Raw genomic sequence first — 18,659 nt, forward strand, 5'->3', positions numbered from 1 at the left:
GGGAGGGGGAGCGGGGAACAGGGCTGGAGCTGCCCAGAGAGGGAGAGGAGGCGGGGGTCGCGGGGGAGAAGAGAGTTCTTGCAGCGCGGTGGATACAATAAGGTGGATACAACTCCTCTCCGTCCCTCCCACCCCTTAGCTAGCCAAGGAAGGCTCAGGCTGGAGGGAGAAGAATTTTCTTATTAGCCAACTGGATATATAGAGTGCCCAAGAAATGCTACCTTAGCTGTGGGAAATGGCTGTCTGCTGGTGTCTGAGTGACCAAGTAAGGGTGTGTGTGTGTAGTGTGTGTGTGTTGGAATGGGTGTTAGTGTAAGATGGCCAGCGATGGGTGGTGGGGGGAAATAGAAAAGAAAAACTAAATTTCCCCCCTAAAAATCTGGGGAAGGGGATTTCATCTATTGTTTCTGTTGCTGGTGAAGTGACTGCCTTTGGTTACAGGGGGAAGGGGCCATTTTTCTTTAGTTACACTGTTGGCCCAGAGAAGCTGTGTGTGGACTTGCACCAAGGGACGTTGATAGCAGCAGCATCATAGGCAGCACTGGGTTACAGACACTGGCACTTGGGAGGAACTGCTGGTTCTGAAAATTGTGCCTGGAGGCCCACGGTGTCCTGCCCTGCTGTGGGGTTGTCAGAGGCAAGGAAGGCGGAGTGGAGTGATCCTGTCCCTCCAGGTTCTTTTGAAAGGAGTATTTCTATGGGGCCACAGCCCTGGAGGGCATAGACCAGAGAGACCCCAGGTTATGAGGGACCCTCCTGGGAGCAGGCATAGCCCAGGAATTGGAGCTGCTGGCAGACCATGAGACCAGCTGATCCAGACAGGAAACACCGTGATCCCTTTTGAAACCTCAGAGGATCTATGGGAACCCTAGGGACCCTTCTTGAAAGGAAAGAAAGTGAATGTCTTCAAAGAAGGAAGGTGGGGATTTTAGTTTTTCCTGCACTTGGTATGGGGGTGTGTGGCCTTCAGAGCCCCATCTGAGAGCTGAGCAGCTGTGGCTGTCCCGTTTGGGGGAACTTGGGTCAGTACTGTCACCCCTTTTACATTTCTCTTCGTCTCTCTGGAAGGGCTCTAATTTCCCTTTGGAGAAGGGGTTGCATTTCATGAAGTTTACCACTAGACTGCACCCTCCTCTACGATAAGAATTCCTTCTGCTGGTAGAAAATATTTGTCTTCCCGGTTGCGTTCAGAAGCATCTCGCTCTATGCTGTTAACACCCCCAGATCCTGATCTCTCTTCCCATTTACCTACTTGCCGAAAGGCACATTTTAAAATCAAGGCAAAAATTTTCAGTTTTCTTTTGTTCGTATTGCCAGAGGGGCTTTAAGTGTTGGCTGGGAGAGGGAGGAGGAGCTGTGTGTAATGATTAAAAAAAAAAAAAAAGCAAGCGAGGCTCGTTAGTATTGCTTCTCCTCTGTGTCTGGGGGCTCGGTAAGGTAGGAGGAAAATTAATATTCCCAACTCTGGTTGGAATATTTGAGGAGTGAGGGAGATCACGTATTATTTTCCCTTTTGTGTCAGGTTCGGACAGGGTGTTGTGTGTGTCCCAGCCCCTGCTCCTATTTCTGCACCGACTCCGCGGCAAAGCCGGCTCTGGGCACACTGGTAGCATTTCAGATGAATGGGGAGATTGTGGTGCTGCTTCCAGAGAAACATGAGTTGCCTAGTTCCAGCCACCCTCTATTCTGAGAGAGACGGCCTCAGTGACACGTCTTTTTGTCTAGCCGACTTCCAGTGGCTGGAAAATAAAATGTGTGAAGACAGGTAAAAGGGAGAGGGGATGATTCACAGAGAAGACGAAAAGGGTAGAGAGAAAGGAAGCCAGAGCTGGTCTGTGGGGTAGGGCGGCAGGGGGCCAGGGAGAGGGAGAGGGGTACTCTGCAGGGCTGTACACATTGTGACTGTCTCTCCATGGAGAAATGGGCTTAGGTCATGAGAGGTTGACAGTTGGCTGATGGGACAGAAGCTGCCATCCCAGGGACCCTCAGGTAGGCAGGCTCCCTGGAAAGGCTTAAGAGAGAATTTTCTTGGTAGCCTGGGCTAGTCTATGGCAATTTGGCTCAAAGATGGGCTCTTGGCCGGATGGCTTTGCCCCTAAGAGCTGGTAATTAACATCTGACAGTGGACTGGAAGATCTGTTCCAGGATGTTGGCTTATGGGAGATGCCTTGGAGCCTTTCTTGATTCCGTTTTCCCCTCCCCTGAGTTCTGAAGCCTTAGATCTGTCACAAGCACCTTTAGAGGATTGCTTGTGGGAAAAAAAAAAGTTTGCATCAATGAATTTAGTTTCGTGGTGGGGAAGGGGGCACATTTATGCCTGCCAGATTCAAATGTCAGAAGCTGGGGTCCCTTTCCTCCTTCTCTGTCAGGAGCTTCGCAATACTGCTTTCCAAGCAGCATTGATGCCTTTCAACTACATCTTTCTTGGAAAAGTAAGAAGTTAAATATCATTTGCTTGTGTTCAGTTCCCCAGAGATCACCCTTTCCCATTCTTTAAACGATTAACCAAATATCTTAAGAAATGCAACCGAGTAAAAGATTTGTGCTTAGGACAACTTTTCCAAGGACACATAGCATTTGTGTTTTATTAAGTTTGAGTCCTTTCCTATGGTCATTTTTCATGAGTTTCTAAGTGATTTTTGAGCCCAGAGTGATGCCTGATGACTTGGGGAAGCGAGGCTTTTAATGGGACATAAAATATCATGGATTCCTCTGATTGGAGAAGAAAAATGTTAGCTAAGGATTTTGTCTTTATTCACTCCTAGTCATTGCTCTCCCCTCTGTCCTTGACGGATTTGCCTAAACTGTGAGTTATTATTCCTTTTTAAAGGTTCTATGGGATTGACTGGTCCTTTTCCCAAAGGAAAATGCCCTTTCACACTGGGCATTTCAATGCTACTGCTTCATCCTGGTCTGAATCTAAGGTACGGTGACCCTTAAGAAATAAAGTCCCCCCAGTCACCCAGGTCCTGTTCCCCCCGCCACCCCCCAAGATTAGGGAAATTCAGCAAGATTGAGATCTGTGCAGAAGAGCTAGTTAAGGCAGCTTTGTTGTAGTGATGGGGCTGAAGGCTAGGTGGCAGAATGGATACATCATTTACAACACACCTCCTTAGGAGAAGGAAAAGAAGCTGACGCTGGTGGAAGTCTGACAACAGGAATGGGGGGCAGGGGAAGCAACAGCACGGATGAACGGGTCATATCAACGCCCCTGGGGTACACTGTCCACCACCCCAGCCTCGGCACCGCCCTTTGCTGTGATAGCACCAAGCCACCTGGAGCGAGGAGATCTTCCGAGTCCCCCCAGCAGCTGTATTCACAATCACTTTCCCTCTGAGCTGAGGATGGGCCAGGTCAGAACTTGATTACTTGGGGTTCATCAAAGGATGCCCTAAAGCTTCTCTGGTGAATAATTAGAAAATAGTCTTCAGCCAAAGTGCAGAGAAATGTCCTTTTGTTTCACATTTTAAAATGTTATTTATGGTATATTTCCAGCATTCAAAAAGCAGAAGATAACACAGTAGAGTAGATATCCCCTACTCACTACACACATTTACCACCTTAAGATTTTGCCGCCATCTTGTTAGAGGTTATTTATTTATTGTTTTATTTTTAAAGAAATTCAATATTACGGAGAACAACTCACCCCTGGCTGCAGCCCATGCCCCTTTTCCCTCTGCAGAGGTAGCCCTCCTCCTGAAATAGTTCTGTATCCTTTCTGCACAGTGTTTTTCTAGGTTTTATGAAGTTTCTTAGAATGATTTTGAGGGTGAACCCATGGACTTCTTTTGAGCTCATTTTGTAGCCGGGCTTGCTATGGCGGCCATTGAACTAGAGGCTAAACAGAACTCAGGCTGTCTTTTGAAGAAGTTGGAGCCAACTGCAGCTCAGAATGATTTGTATTTCTATGCAAGCAATATATAAGTTATAGTTTTAAGAATTTATGTTGGGAATTCCCTGGTGGTCCAGTGGTTAGGGCTCTGGACTTCCACTGCAGGGGCCACGGGTTCAATCCCTAGGGAAGCTAAGATCCCACAAGCTGAGTGGGCAGCACCTCCTCCCCTCCCCTCCCCGCCAATAGTAATGCATATAGAACCAGAAATATATGCAGAATAGCGAGGGCTTCATGTTTCTGGTTGGAGGGCTCTTGTTTTCTTGAGTCATGGGACCTGGTATGTCCTGACAACATGCAGGCCCAGGGCTGTGTGTGAGTTTTGGGAAAATGAGATTAACCAGGAAGAGTGTAGGAGTTAGAACATAAAGAAGGTTGCGCATGGAAGAATTGATGCTTTCGAGCTGTGGTGCTGGAGAAGACTCTTAGAGTCCCTTGGACTGCAAGGAGATCAAACCAGTCAATCCTAAAGGAAATCAACCCTGAATATTCATTGGAAGGACTGATGCTGAAGCTGAAGCTCCAATACTTTGGCCACCTGATGGGAAGAACCAGCTCATTGGGAAAGATCCTGATGCTGGGAAAGATTGAAGGCAGGAGGAGAAGGGGACGACAGAGGATGAGATGGTTGGATGGCAACATCAACTCAATGGACATGAGCTTGAGCAAGCTCTGGGAAATGGTGAAGTACAGGGTAGCCTGGTGTACTATAGTCCATGGGGTATCGGACAGGCCTTATCAACTCAACAACAACAGGAAATGTGATCCATTGAGTCAGAAGACAGTGTGGATAGATCCACATCTAGGAGGGATACAGATGGACTGATTAGGGAAAATGGAATGACATGGGAGATGAGGAAAGTGAAAGTGTTGCCTGCTTGAAGCAGGTTTGATATAATGCATTTGCATCATGAAAAGGTCAAATAAAGTAACAGTGTGTGATTGGAATAGGTTTCATCACATTGCAAGAAGGAGAATCAGTAAGAGCTAGTTTACCACCAGTAGCCCATAGGGCACATTTGTGTGAATTAGGAAAAGATGCCCTTCCCCAAGATGTTAGTACCTTACTTCTATTTGTCAGAAAAGTGTTATAACATGCAGATTTTGTTAGGAAAAATCAACTCTCCTACCCTTTCCAGTAAAGTGTCATAATGAAAGTGTGTATCTATGCTGTCTGCTGTGTAATACATGCATCTTAGGTGGGGCTCTTATTGTGCAGTGCACAGCCTGTATAGCTGTATGTGATGGTCCTGTTTTGAAGAGTTGAGCCTGGTTTCCAAACCATCAGGAAGCACTGCTTTTCTACTAGTGTGAAAAGGATGGGTCCAGTGACATGACTTGGCTTGATCCCTTCCTAGGGTTGAGGGATGGGCGAGAACCCCTTCAAGGCAGCTGATTCAGCTGGGCCAGTCTACATCTTTGTGCCATTTCTCAGAGAAGCCATGCTTTTCTGTGCCCCCATGGCTTTGCACAACTGTCCCTTCTGACAAGAATGCCTTTCCGTTTCTGGGCTGATTGGTGAAACACTAGTCATCATGAAAGACTCAGATGAAACCATATCTACTTTGGAAGGTTTCTCTGACTCCCATGTGTGATTTTCTAAGAGCACCTAGTTGAGTAGCAGTGTTTATCCCACGTGGTTCTCTGTGTCCTCATCAATAAAATGGGGGAATAATATTGCCTAGCCCTAGGGTTGTTGTGAGCCTTGAATGAGGCCATCTGTGTGAACCCGGTGGAGCTAGTGGTAAAGAACTTCCTGCCATTGCAAGAGACAAAAGAGACTCTAGTTTGATCCCTGAGTTGGGAAGATCCCCTGGAGGAGGGCACGGAAACCTACTGCAGTATTCTTGCCTGGAGAATCCAATGGACAGAGGAGCCTGGTGGACTATAATCCATAGGGTTGCAAAGGGTTAGATGTGACTGTCGTGACTTAGCATGCATATGAACCTCGTTAGCACTTAAGATTACCTACTGTACCCTTATCTTCCCATTAGACTAAATGTCTTGAAGGACTCAAGGTCTTACTCATCTTGATATCATATTTCCACTTCTCCTTCTTTCCCTACCTCTTGGCTGTGAGTTCCTAGTACAGTTCCTGGAGCAGAGAGCACTTCATAAATTATTTTCGAATGAAAAACATTTACCACCCCCTAATTATCCCAACATCTTCCTAAATGAGGTTTATTTCTTCATCATTCTGGCTGTTTTAAAATTCACGTTGATGTGTTTCTACTTTGTAACTTTATATACTGATCTGGTCAATCCTTTGTGTTTCAAATGTGAGTAATTTATGAACTCTTTAAAAATTACAATAAATTCCAATATACTCCTATTGTTGGATTTAAAATATGTTAATTGTAGTGTAACCTGAACACGTACAAACATATTAAGGTATGGGCTCCATACACTTATCTCACTGTAAAATCCAACAAATATGTAAATAAACTCAATCAAAACTACAAACTCAACGAAACCCAAAATGACAACATTAATTTAGTGTGTTGGTTGATGTTTGGTTGATGTTCTGCTGGAAATAAATCACTGTTCTTGTTGTGATTATGGTTTAACTGTTATGGTGCAGAATTTTTGAGCTTGGCATGCACATGTTTGATGTCCTGTCTGATGAGTTAAGTCTCCCACTTTTTTTTTTTTTTTTTAAGCCATAGTGGAGTCATGGCGTAGATAGTGGTTAAAGTCAGCCTGACATACAAAAAACTGAGTATAAGCAAAATTACCCAGGAAAACCCCTTAAATCATTTGAAAAACAAAACAATACTGCAAAACCTTTACTTTTATAACAGTCTCAGCACACCCAGCCTTTGCTCAGTTCCTATGGGTTGTCTCAGGATCAAATCCATACCTATTCTTTGGCCCATTAGCACACGAAGATCACAATGAAGTTAAGTGACTTCTACACCTTTGAAAATGAAAAATGTCTTCTATTGCTGGATACAAGGCTGAGGTGAGGAGCTTGCACGCAACTGGGTGATGAGCTTTGGAGAAAAGCACAAATTAAACAAATAACATGAATAGCCTGTACTATTTTGGCTGGTATGTGTGTGTGTTTGGGGGGTATATTGGAGGTTGCACACGGAGGGGTCATGAAGCCAGGGTGGTTGGCTCCTTGTTTGTTGGTGAATGAGTGCTCCATTCAGCATGCCATCATGACTCACTAGGTCATCCTACTTGTACAGACTTAGAACAGGTAGAGGCACCAATTTGACTACCAAATAGGAAGTAGGAGCATCTTAACCATAAACCAACAGAAAAGACTAGCCACAAACCAACAGAAGAGACAACATGTGTTTGGAGCAAAGATCCAAAGACTGAGTGGAGAGAGAGGTGGGGTTTACTGACTTAGAGTAGGCTGAGTGTGGAGGGCAGCGTTCCCTGAGCCCCAAGCTTTGAATACTTCTGTCCTTTTATTTTAAAGCAGCTCAACCTTGGACAAATGACTTAACCTTCCTCTGCTTCAATTTATTCTGTAAAATGGGTTATGGTCCTTGTCAGTGGTTGTTGTGAGGGTTACATGAGATAATTGTGTATCTTGTTTAGCACAGCACCTATTGCATTGTGAATTAATTTGCTAGGGCTGCTGTAACAAAGTACCACAAACTGAGAGGCTTAAACAACAGAAATTTTATGTCTCATGGTTGGAGAGTCCAGAAGTCTGAGATCAAGGTGCTGGCAAGGCCACACTATCTTGGAAAGCTCTAGGGAAGGATCTGTTCCAGGCCTGTCTCTTAGCTTCTGGTAGCTCCCCGGTTTATGGCAGCCTAACTCCAGTCTTCACACGCTGTTTCCCTGAGTGTGTATCTGTGTCTGAATTCCCCCTTTTAAAAGGACACGGGTCATAGTGGATTAGTGGCCCATCCCACTCCAGTGTGACTGCATCTTAACCAGTTATGTCTGCCAAGACCCTATTTCCAAATGAGGGCACATTCTGGGAGTGAGGATTTCAACATATGAATTTCGTGGGGACACAATTTGGTCTACAACACGGAGTTAACACCCCTGTGGTAGTTATCATTATTCACAATGCCTTCTTCAGTCCCCTTTCCATCAGGTAGTTTTATAGCTGGAATTTTCAGATCTTCTTTATTCTCATTGTCTTTCCTGGCCTGTTTATGTCTAGAAAGTGCCCTGAGACCAGGCGATTGGACAGTTGTGTTCACCATTGTGTTGTTAGGTGCTTAGAACAGCGATGGGCACACCGCAGACACTCTGAAGTTTTGTGGATAAGTGAACAAAGTCTGTTTCTTTCCCCTTACTTTCTTCCCATTCCTGCCCCCCCCCCCCCCCCCACCTTTGGACTAATTTCTCAGTTAGCCAGACTCTTTCTCTAGTTATCTTTTCTCGACTGCCAAGTATTAAAGGGGAAAGAAATGAAATCAAACAAATTTTAATTTCCTCTGTTGATAGTTATTAAATCCTCCCCAATCACTTACTCTCTGTTGCCAGTTAGAAACCTGGCCAGATGGCAGTGGGTAGTGGGGGTGTTGGTGGGGGGGCGGAGGGGCCTGTGTTAGAGCCAGCTAGAGCCTACTTGGAGCACTTCCTGGGACTTGATGTTGGCCAGGATTAGGACTTGGGAATGGGGCACCCAACTCTACCCTGGGAGTCTGGGAAGAAACCCACGAGGTCAATATTGGCTCGAGAAGTTGAGAGTTAAAATCTACATCAGGAGCCACAGGCTGGAAATGTGTGTTTGTGTGGGTTAGTCACTCAGTCGTGTCCGACTCTTTTCAAGCCCGCAGATTGTAGCTCGCCAGGCTCCTCTGTCCGTGGAATTCTCCAAAGAAGACTCAAAAGCTACATCAGGAGCCACAGGCTGGAAAGGTACAGGGGTTTTATTTAGTCTTCAGAAAGATGCATACCCACTTTGTCTGGTGCAACAACTCTCTGCTCCACAAACCACCAGCTCAGGTCCCAAAGATGTGACCACCTTTGTCATATGGTGCCCTGGTCTGAAAACCAGGAATTCTATATAAATCTTGGACTCAGGCAGGAACTGGCGTGTCAGTTGTGGTAGTTTGAGGAGACAATGCTCTGTATTTTAGAGACCCAGAGGTGAGTTGTCATGGTCTAAAAACAAGTGACTGAAAGCTGAAATCACACTAATAATTTACTGATTGTCACCACCTATGCGTATATATAGCTATCCATCTACTTAGCTGTTTTCTCGCAGCTGTAGAACAGATGTCACAAATGCTCATAGCCCCTGGCAAGTCACAGAATGCAGGCTGGTTGGGGGCCGGGGAGAAGCTTGGGTTCGAGAGGTGCTGTTACAATTCACTTTCAGCCTATCATTACCCTTTGAGATTATGAAAGCAGCATTGCCCCACCCTACTCTGACTTTTTTTTTTTTTTTCAATTTACTGGGTGGCAGGTTTGGGGGAGAATGGATATATGTATACATATGGCTGAGACCCTCAGCTGTCCACCTGAAACCACCACAACATTGTTAATCAGCTCTACCCCAATGCAAAATGTTTTTGTGTTAAAAAAAAGATTTAATTGAATATTTTATTTTATTACAAAATGCATCTTATTTTTATCATGGAGACTGTCAAGTATACATAAAAGTAGAGAGAATAGTATAATAAATCCCCACGAGTCCATTCTTCAGCTGGAAGCAACCATTATTCCATAGCTCTCCCACTCCACTTCGTTGCTCAGGTGTGTCCAACTCTTTGTGACCCTATGGTATGCAGCCTATACTGGAGTGGGTTGCCATTTCCTTCTCTAGGGGATCTTCATGATCCAGGTGAACCTGCGTCTCCTGCATTGCAGGTGGATATCACTGAGCCACTAGGGGAAGCCCATTCCATGGCTGTTCTGACCTGTATACACAGCTCTCTTCACTTCTTCCATTCCTTTTAACTGAATTTTTAAAGCAAAATGAAAACAGTGCTTCAGCTTCAGGTACATGGTTATATTTATGGAGCTTCTTTCTTCTTGCATGCTGAAAATTCACCCAAACATTTCTACATAATAAACAGGGAGATGCTTTCCTTCTATATTATGGAAGAAGAAATCGGTGACCAATAAAAAAATATTTGAGGAAAGTGGGTTAGTGGAGGACAAGTGACTTTGAGGTTTCAGAGTTTGGACATCTGAGAGGATGGAGTGGGAGGCAGATAATCCAGACAGAGGAAGCGCTGAAAAAAGATGGAGAGAAGGTGGCAGGCAGGGTACATCCGCTGAAGTTGCTCTGAGCGCAGGAAGACCGCAGGGATGGTGGGAGAGATCTAAGGACTGTCCACAAAATTATGGCAGTATGAGCATGAGTGCCCAGAGGGAAAGCTCTATGAAGAGAAGAGCACCTTGTTCTGAGTTTAGGAGGAGAATCCAAGTTATTGCCTGGAAACTGGTTATTATTCAGTTTTCCAGGAAGGCAGAGAGGTGGTACTGGGAGGAAGAATGATGGAGGACACTTGTTTGATTTGAACTTGGTGAAGAAGTCAAGAACTGGTCATCATGTCAAGGTAGGAGGAGATTGGGGCATGTGGAGAGAAATGAACCTTTGACACAGCTGGGATGGACTGGGCAGGAGAGAGGAGTCCCAGGAAACTCAGAGGTGGAAGTGATTCTCTGACTCCACAGATGGCAAACCTCTGTACCCACAACCAACAATTATCTGTTCCAGGAGAGAGAGAAGGAGAAGAAAGGGAGGAGGAGAAGGATAACCTCTGCTGGTTTGAGTTTCTAACTTCAAGGAACATTTAGAGCCTCTTTTAATAGTTCACCTCATTAGGGTATATCTATAACCTCAGATATGCAGCTGACACTACCCTTGTGACAGAAAGTGAAGAGATGCTTGATGAAAGTGAAAGAGGAGGATGAAAAAGCTAGCTTAAAACTCAACATTCAAAAAAGATCATGGCATCTGGTCCCATCACTTCATGGCAAGTAGATGGGGAAACAATGGAAACAATGACAGACTTTATTTTCTTGGGTTCCAAAATCACTGCACATGGTGACTGCAGCCATGAAATTAAAAGACATTTACTCCTTTGAAGAAAAGCTATGACCAACCTAGACAGCATATTAAAAAGCAGAGACATTACTTTGCTGACAAAGGTCCATCTAGTCAAAGCTATGGTTTTGCCCGTAGTCATGTATGCATGTGAGAGTTGGACCATAAAGAAGGCTGGGCGCTGAAGAATAGTGCTTTTGAACTGTGGTGTTGAAGAAGACTCGTGAAAGTCCCTTGGACAGCGAGGAGATTAAATCAGTCAATTTTAAAGGAAATCAACCCTGAATATTCATTCTGCTGAGGCAGAAACTCCAATACCTGATGCAAAGAACTGACTCATTGGAAAAGACCCTGATCCTGGGAAAGATTGAAGGCAGGAGGAGAAGGGGACAACAGAGGATGAGGTGGTTGGATGGCACCACCGATTTGATGGACATGAGTTTGAGTAAACTCTGGGAGTTGGTGATGGACAGGGAGGCCTGGTGAGCTGCAGTCCATGGGGTTGCAAAGAGTTGGACACAACTGAGTGACTGAACTGAACTGATTAGGGCAGCCCCACCCAGGATAATCTACCTTTTGATTCACTCAAAGTCAACTGCAAATTAATTGAATCTGCAAAGTCTCTTTACCTTTGCCATATAAGGTGACATAATCACAGGAGTTAACATTCTACTGCCATATTCTAGTGGTTAGAAGCAAGTTACATGTCCCACCAACACTCAAGGGGAGGAGATTAGAGAGGAGTATATGGGTCATTGGGGGTCATTTTGGAACACTGCCTACCCCAGTGTTTGACAGGTCAATGCCATTTTTGTCCTCAGAGTCCCCATCGGTACAATAATAGGACTTTGAGTCATATGCATGAGTACTAAATCTCATGCATAGATCTAACGGTCAAGAGAGAAAAGACTTAAGAGAGGAAGAAATATTAAGTTATTTTCAAGTTTCTCAAGTTCTGTAGTGTTTCAAGAAAGTCAGAGGAAGATACCAGCAAATGAACTCAAGTTAGCAGATGTTGAAGGAGAGCACTTTACCCCAGGCACTGTCTTTCACTTTGTGTTACCAGAGACACAAAGATGAGTGTGTTTGAGTGAGTAGATCTTTACAGTTTTCTATAAGAAATTGGACATATATAGTTAGGACACAGTAGTCTAAAGGAAATACCTTAAGAGATGTAGGCAGCCTGGGGGCCTTAAGACCCACACTCGGGAGTATCCCGATAATACACACTTTAGTTGATGTCCTATGGCTTCTGGTCACTTGCATGCATGCATGCAAGTCACTTCAGTCGTGTCTGACTCTTTGTGACCCCGTGGAGCTTGCCCATTAGGCTCCTCTGTCCGTGGCATTCTGTAGGCAAGAATACTGGAATGTGTTACCACGCCCTCCTCTAGGGGATCTTCCTGACCCAGGGATCGAACCTGCATTTCTTACATCTCCTGCATTGGCAGCCAGTTTCTTTACCACTAGGGCCACCTGGGAAGCCCTCTGGTCACTTGAGCACCTCCTTTTGTTTCTGATTGCCATGGAGATCATAACCAACTCCAGGGATGAACATACAGACTCTATTGTTGCCAGGCTGTTCTTTGGCATTGGCTGACATCTGGTCAACCCCACGACACTAAAGCCGCACAGGCTGGCAGTGCAAAAGAGAATGACAATAAAGCCCTGGTGAAAAAAAATCAGGTTTTCCAATTCCAACTTCCAAGGGTCATTCAAAGTGTTAGGGATATGAGAGGAAGGGAAGACATTCAAGAAAATTGACGAGAAGTGTTTGGTCTGGGAGGGGAATCTACTCCTTTCCTAGGAGGCTGGTCCAGCCCACTCCATCTCATCCCCAAGTCTTTGTGTGTTACCTGGACAGTGAGCTAAGCCAGGCTTGGCAGGAGGGGCGGGGAGGCTGTGTGGTCTGGCAGAGAGCAGGGCAGGGGGGGAAGGGATGGACTTGGATCTGCGACTGACTCACACCACCTCTCATGCCAGGCATTGCACCATTCAGTCCTGTTGGAAAATGAGGAAAAAACCCAAGTCAGGATCACACCAAGAAATCCAGATGCCTTTCACAAGAATAAACAAGGCAGCTTTCCCTCCTGCCTGGTCTATGTTTCTCTGTGTGTATTTATGTCTATCTCTGGGTCTTTAGGGGTCTGTGTGTGTGTGTTTTAGCTGTGTTCATTTCTCTCTGTTTCCTGTCCTCTTCCTTTCTCTGTGGAGTAGCTTCGGGATTTATTTTTGGTCTCCACTTCTGTCACTGTCTTTAGGTTATAATTGGGCCGAGCCCATGGTGCCCCCCATGGGAGACTGATGGGCTACAGTCCATGGGGTTGCAGAGACTCGGACACGACTGAGTGACAAATACTTCTTTCATGGTGCCCCTCACCCCTCATGCCTCTCTTTAGCTTCCCTGCTAATTCAAGTGAAGTCTGAATTTCTGTCACAACTTCTGACTGATGTGTCTCAGCAAACCTCTGCCTCTCATCTCAACAATGGAAATGTTGAGGGTGGGGGAAGTAGAGAAAGCTCTTGACCTGGCAAAGGCCTTGCAGAGTCCTGGCTCTGTTGCTGGAGCAATGGCAGGGTTTTTTTTTTTTTTTTTAATTTTTATTGGCACTTCTGGTACAGGAACAAAGGAAAACAAAAACAAACAAAAAAGATCACTTATTAATTTTTTTTTTTTAGTTTTATTTATTTATTTTTTTCCATTTATTTTTATTAGTTGGAGGCTAATTACTTTACATCATTACAGTAGTTTTTGTCATACATTGAAATGAATTAGCCATGGATTTTCATGTATTCCCCATCCCGGTCCCCCCTCCCACCTCCCTCTCCACCCGATCCCTCTGGGTCTTCCCAGTGCACCAGGCCCGAGCACTTGTCTCAGGCACCCAATCTGGGCTGGTAAGATCACTTATTTAAAGTGAGTACTTTTCTATGGCCTTGGATTTCATTTTCTCTGCCCCTCCCATCCCTACCCAGGGTCCCCAATGGTCAAAACTTCCTCCATTTTTCTACCATTTCATACTTTCTATTTCCCCAGGAAAAGCAAATCCATTTCCCCTCTATCTGGCCTTCCTCCCTTCTCTTTCATCTTTATTTAGGGTGCTTTAGGGAGTAGATTGCCTTTTCTGTGTGTATTTGGTTTGACTCCATTTGTAGAGAGAGAACCTTGTTTGGTGGCTGTGGCCAGAATGTCTGAATACATACTGGTTAGGAGTCATATGGACCTGAGTTGAACCATTTAGCTGAGTGATCCTGGTGAGTTACCTTTCTGAGTTTTAGTTTTCCTTACTTATAAAATGGAAATAAGCCTACTGTATAGGAAGGGAATACTAAACAGGATAATATATGTAAAATTCTTTTCATTCAGTCCACTAAATGAATGAGCTTCAACTTTCATACTCATTATGGGTAGTGGACACAAAGTAGGGCCACATCTTTTAAAGATATCTTCTCTTCTCATTGTCCTCCTTCCTCTCCTCTTGTTGGGCTTAATGATGATGGTCCTGCCCCTACTCATGCTTAACAAAGCTCAGTGCCCTAATCCTCTCTGCCAATCACAGTGATTGACTCCGGGTAGGATACCTGACCCCATCAATGCTCACCAGTGGGTGAGGCTGGGCTGATTAGATTTTCCCTTACATAAATGCGAATAAAAGACACTGAAGCAAGGACCAGTTGGTGGTGGTCACCGGAGCTGAGAAGTCTCATAGGAGACTCTAGTAATGGGATGACAAGATGAACACGTACTCAGCAGCAAAAGGCCCTGACTCACAAAGGCTCTTGGTTTTCTTGTTCCACAGTCCAATGATTTTTCTCACGATTCCATGACATTTCTGCTACCCTCTCAACAACCATGACTAACTGGAGAAAGTTTCTACTCTTGGCAACCAAAGAGCTTTTACTAAAACATCTTCATGGATTTTCTGATTTGCAGTAGTGCTGGGCTCTCATGGAAGTTCTCTTCTCTCACCTTGAAGCATATTGGGATTGTGTGTCATTATGGAATGTCAACTCTATAAGAGGTTGTGGGGTAAGAGTTCATCATCTTGTCAGTCTTCATGCATAGGGATCTTTTACTCTTAGGAAACTCCTGATGTGCTGAACACTGGCCCTCTTGCTAAAGTTTGGATCTCTCCTTTCATAATTCTTTTTATTCCCCCTGGGATCCTTGTAGTGCTCTCTTTTTTTCCCTCCAAATTCTTAGGGTTCCAGGAGACTGGAGATCTTTTTTCTGCATCCAAAAGAGCTGGAGTTTTTCAGCAGAGAGATCGTGGAGATATAAAACCCATTTTGAAGCCTTAAACCATATCTTTCTCTTGAAAGATGTCTCTTGTCTTAGATCTTGAGGCTATACCTCTGAGAATTCACCATATATGCACAGTCAGTCTTTCTTTGATTCTCCTGACAGTACCTGACTGGTTAAGTAAACTCATTCTGTCAACCTGGACATAGACGCTCAGAGGACCATGGTTTGTAGTACAGGTCTCTGAGGTGTGTCAGCTTTGGAAACCTGGGTAGTATGCCTCCTTCCCCACTCTCCCAGGCCCATTGCCAAACTTCCAGCTACAACCCTGAGCTTTGGACGCTGAGCTTGTTTTAAGAGGAGTCAAAAACATGAGGGATTCTGTTGATCTGTACCCAACAAGGGAAAGGTCTCTGACAGAGATGTTTCAAGGAGTCCTACCAGGCGCTTGGGAGATCTTTGCTTTTATCCACTAGGAGAGAGCACACCAACTTGGAGGATACACAGCTCTCTAGGTGATGAGCAGAGAAGGCACTTAGAGATGACCTGAGACCCTGTTTCCATGGTGATGGTAGTCTCATGGAGCACAGGGTTGGGGGACACTCATAACAGGCTCAAAACGCACCTCTCATCCTTCAACACTAGATTTTCTAGGGTAACACCATTGCTGTCATGGACGTCTCTGGGATATTACCTTAGAAACCAGCTAAACAACTTCTTTGATTGTCTCTAGTTCCATGGGAATTAAACGTTTCATATAAGCTACACTTACTTAGTCCAAACCAGAACTGTTGTGGAGGGAAAAATTAGAATAAGTGTGCTAATAATCTTTTGGGATACCACAGATCTTTGGCTCTCGGTGTTTGCAGACTGCAACACCTCAAACTTTGAGCCACTGACGGCCTTCCTAAGTGAGATCAGGAGTAAGGCAAATGGGTTAAGGGCCTGAAAATAGCCTTCTTTCCCCTGTATCCTCAGCCCTGGTAGTTTTCAGATGAAGCTTGAGAAAATTCACAATGGATCAAGGTTCATATTCAAGGTAGAGTGTGTATGTGGGGCTAGGAGAGAGTACTTTTGTGGGGGATCTAGAGGTAGATCCCTTAGGGTTAGGGGTGCCAAATAGGGTTTAAAATGGCCAGTTCAATTGGAATTTCAAATAAACAATGAATAAATTTAATATAAGTGTATTCCATGCTCTTCTAGAGCTTCAAAATCAGTGTGGTTAGTGACTGAGCCCACGAAATTAAAAGATGATTGCTCCTTGGAAGAAAAGCTAGACAAACCTAGACAGCACATTAAAAAACAGAGACATCACTTTGCCAACAAAGGTCCATATAGTCAAAGCTATGGTTTTTCCAGTAGTCATGTAGAGATGTGAGAGTTAGACCGTAAAGAAGGCTGAGTACTGAAGAACTGATGCTTTCAAGTTGTAGTGCTTTAGAAGATTTTTGAGAGTCCTTTGGACAGCAAGGAGATTAAGCCAGTCAATCCTAAAGGAGATCAACCCTGAATATTCATTGGAAGTACTGATGCTGAAGCTGAAGCTCTAATACTTCGGTCACCTGATGTGAAGAGCCAATTCATTGGAAAAGGCCCTGATACCGGGAAAGATTAAGGGCAGGAGAAGAAGGGGGCGACAGAGGATGAGATGGTTGGATGGCATCACTGACTCAATGGACATGAGTTTGAGCAAACTCAGGGAGATAGTGATGGACAGGGAAGCCTGGCATAGTGCAGTTCATGGGATTGCAAATAGTTGGACATGACTTAATGGCTGAACAACAACAATGCAATATTTGGGACATATTTAAATTGTATTCGTTTATCTGAAATTCAAATTTGACTGCTGTATTTTTGTATTTATATATTTTTGTATTTTTCTGACAACTCTGCCTGGGGTGCGCACAGTCCCTGGTGACCCCAAAAGTTTGTGTGAAGGTGAAATATGCATAGATTTGCATGTGGGAGACATGGGTACCAAAGGGTTTCTGTGTCAAAGTGTGTCTGTTTCCTAGGAGGAAACAATATCTGGGTCTGAAATAATTTTTTGTGTGTATTTTAAATGATTCCAAAATTTGCTAATTTTTCTTTCCAAACATTTCCCAAGAACTTGGAGCTCCTTGGGGAATTCCAAAGGCCTTCCTAAAATTTGAGCAATTGATCTTTCTAAATTCAATAGCCCCATTAGGCCATTTGGAATGAGCTAGCTAAAATTCTAAGAGTAGCATGTAGATCTTTCCCCCTTCTTTTTTGTTTTTTTTAAAATCATTACTGAGGATTGTTCTCATCACCCTCCTCCTTCTCTCTTTGATGAGCCACCGAGGAGATAAAATATGAAGACAGAAGCTATAGGAGCTTAGGCGTGGTGGAGGAAAAAGAAATCGGCTCTTAGAGGTTCCTGCGCAAGAGGGGCTTGCAGCAGGGCTTTGTGGGCGCGGTGAGAACAGGCTCTGGGCTGGGGCTCAGGGAAATCTGGCAGCGGATGAATCAGTCCCAGGCAGGTTTAGGAATGGAGGACTCCACACAGCTGGCTCCGGGCGGCACAAAGGGAGTGGCAAGTGAGGGCTTTTAGCCTCAGGCTAAATCCTGGAGGAGCATGGGAGGGACAGGCAGCTTGACAGGTTACAACAGAAATCCAAAGCATTGCCTCTAGCTCTTTGGTTGCCGTGGAATGGAGGTGTAAGCTCAACTGCCAGTCTGGGGTGTCTGGATCTTTCTGTTCAAGGCAGATTTGTTACTGCCTGATGCTAGCTGTCAGAAGACTTGACCAGGATTAATCAGTGTTAAGTGCAGGGCAGGGGTGGGAGGTGGGCTTGTCCTAGATTTTCTGCTCTGGCAAGCTTACCCTGCTTGTGTGTGTAGGACACACACTCTTGAACCAAGTGTTCCTGTGACATTCAGGTGAGCATCTCTCCTTCTTGGTGACCTTCTCTGGGGATACATTGGCACCAGCTCTGATACCTGGGAGCCCACGCCCTGTCTCAGTGAGTGGCCACCAGCCAGTAGGAGGATGTTCAACCTCACTGGTGTCTCATTTTCCAAATCCAGACAATATGCCTGGCTGCAGATCCTGTAAAACTTGGGTTTGATCAAGTTGGAGGCTCAACCTGTTTGTGCAAGTGGGAAGTCAGGGTTCCTGCTGGCTTTCCTGTTCCCTGGCCAATGCACCCACCAGCCCGTTCTCTGCAGACGCTGCCAAAGCATTTCCCTTCTCTGCCACATTTTGATTCCCATGTAGCTGAGGGCCACAGACAAATTGATCTCTCCCCTTGGCTTCAGTTTTCTCATCTGTAAACTGGGTGGCACTTTATCCATCCCTCAGCCTCAAACTGAGATATCCTTGAAGCTTATGATGCTATAGATTAGATATGGAGTTACAGTTTCTCTCTCTTTTAAAACTATTGTTAGATCTTTATTTTAAATACATTTTTTCTCTTTCCGTTTTTAAAAAAATGCGGTATAGTTGATGCACAACACTACATGTTACAGGTGTGCAATCTAGTGATTCACAATTTTAAAGGTTATAATCCACTTACAGTTATAAA

The 18,659-nt window shown here is 44.7% G+C and overlaps 1 long non-coding RNA gene across 1 annotated transcript in view; it reads left to right on the forward strand.

The window, feature by feature from the left end:
* The window catches only part of LOC139032185 (uncharacterized), a 230,336-nt gene that overhangs the window by 585 nt on the left and 211,092 nt on the right, over window positions 1-18,659 (forward strand). The gene's annotated exons all lie outside the window — the stretch shown is intronic.

This window comes from Odocoileus virginianus, chromosome 30 (assembly GCF_023699985.2).
Source record: "Odocoileus virginianus isolate 20LAN1187 ecotype Illinois chromosome 30, Ovbor_1.2, whole genome shotgun sequence".
Classification (NCBI taxonomy): Eukaryota; Metazoa; Chordata; class Mammalia; order Artiodactyla; family Cervidae; genus Odocoileus; species Odocoileus virginianus.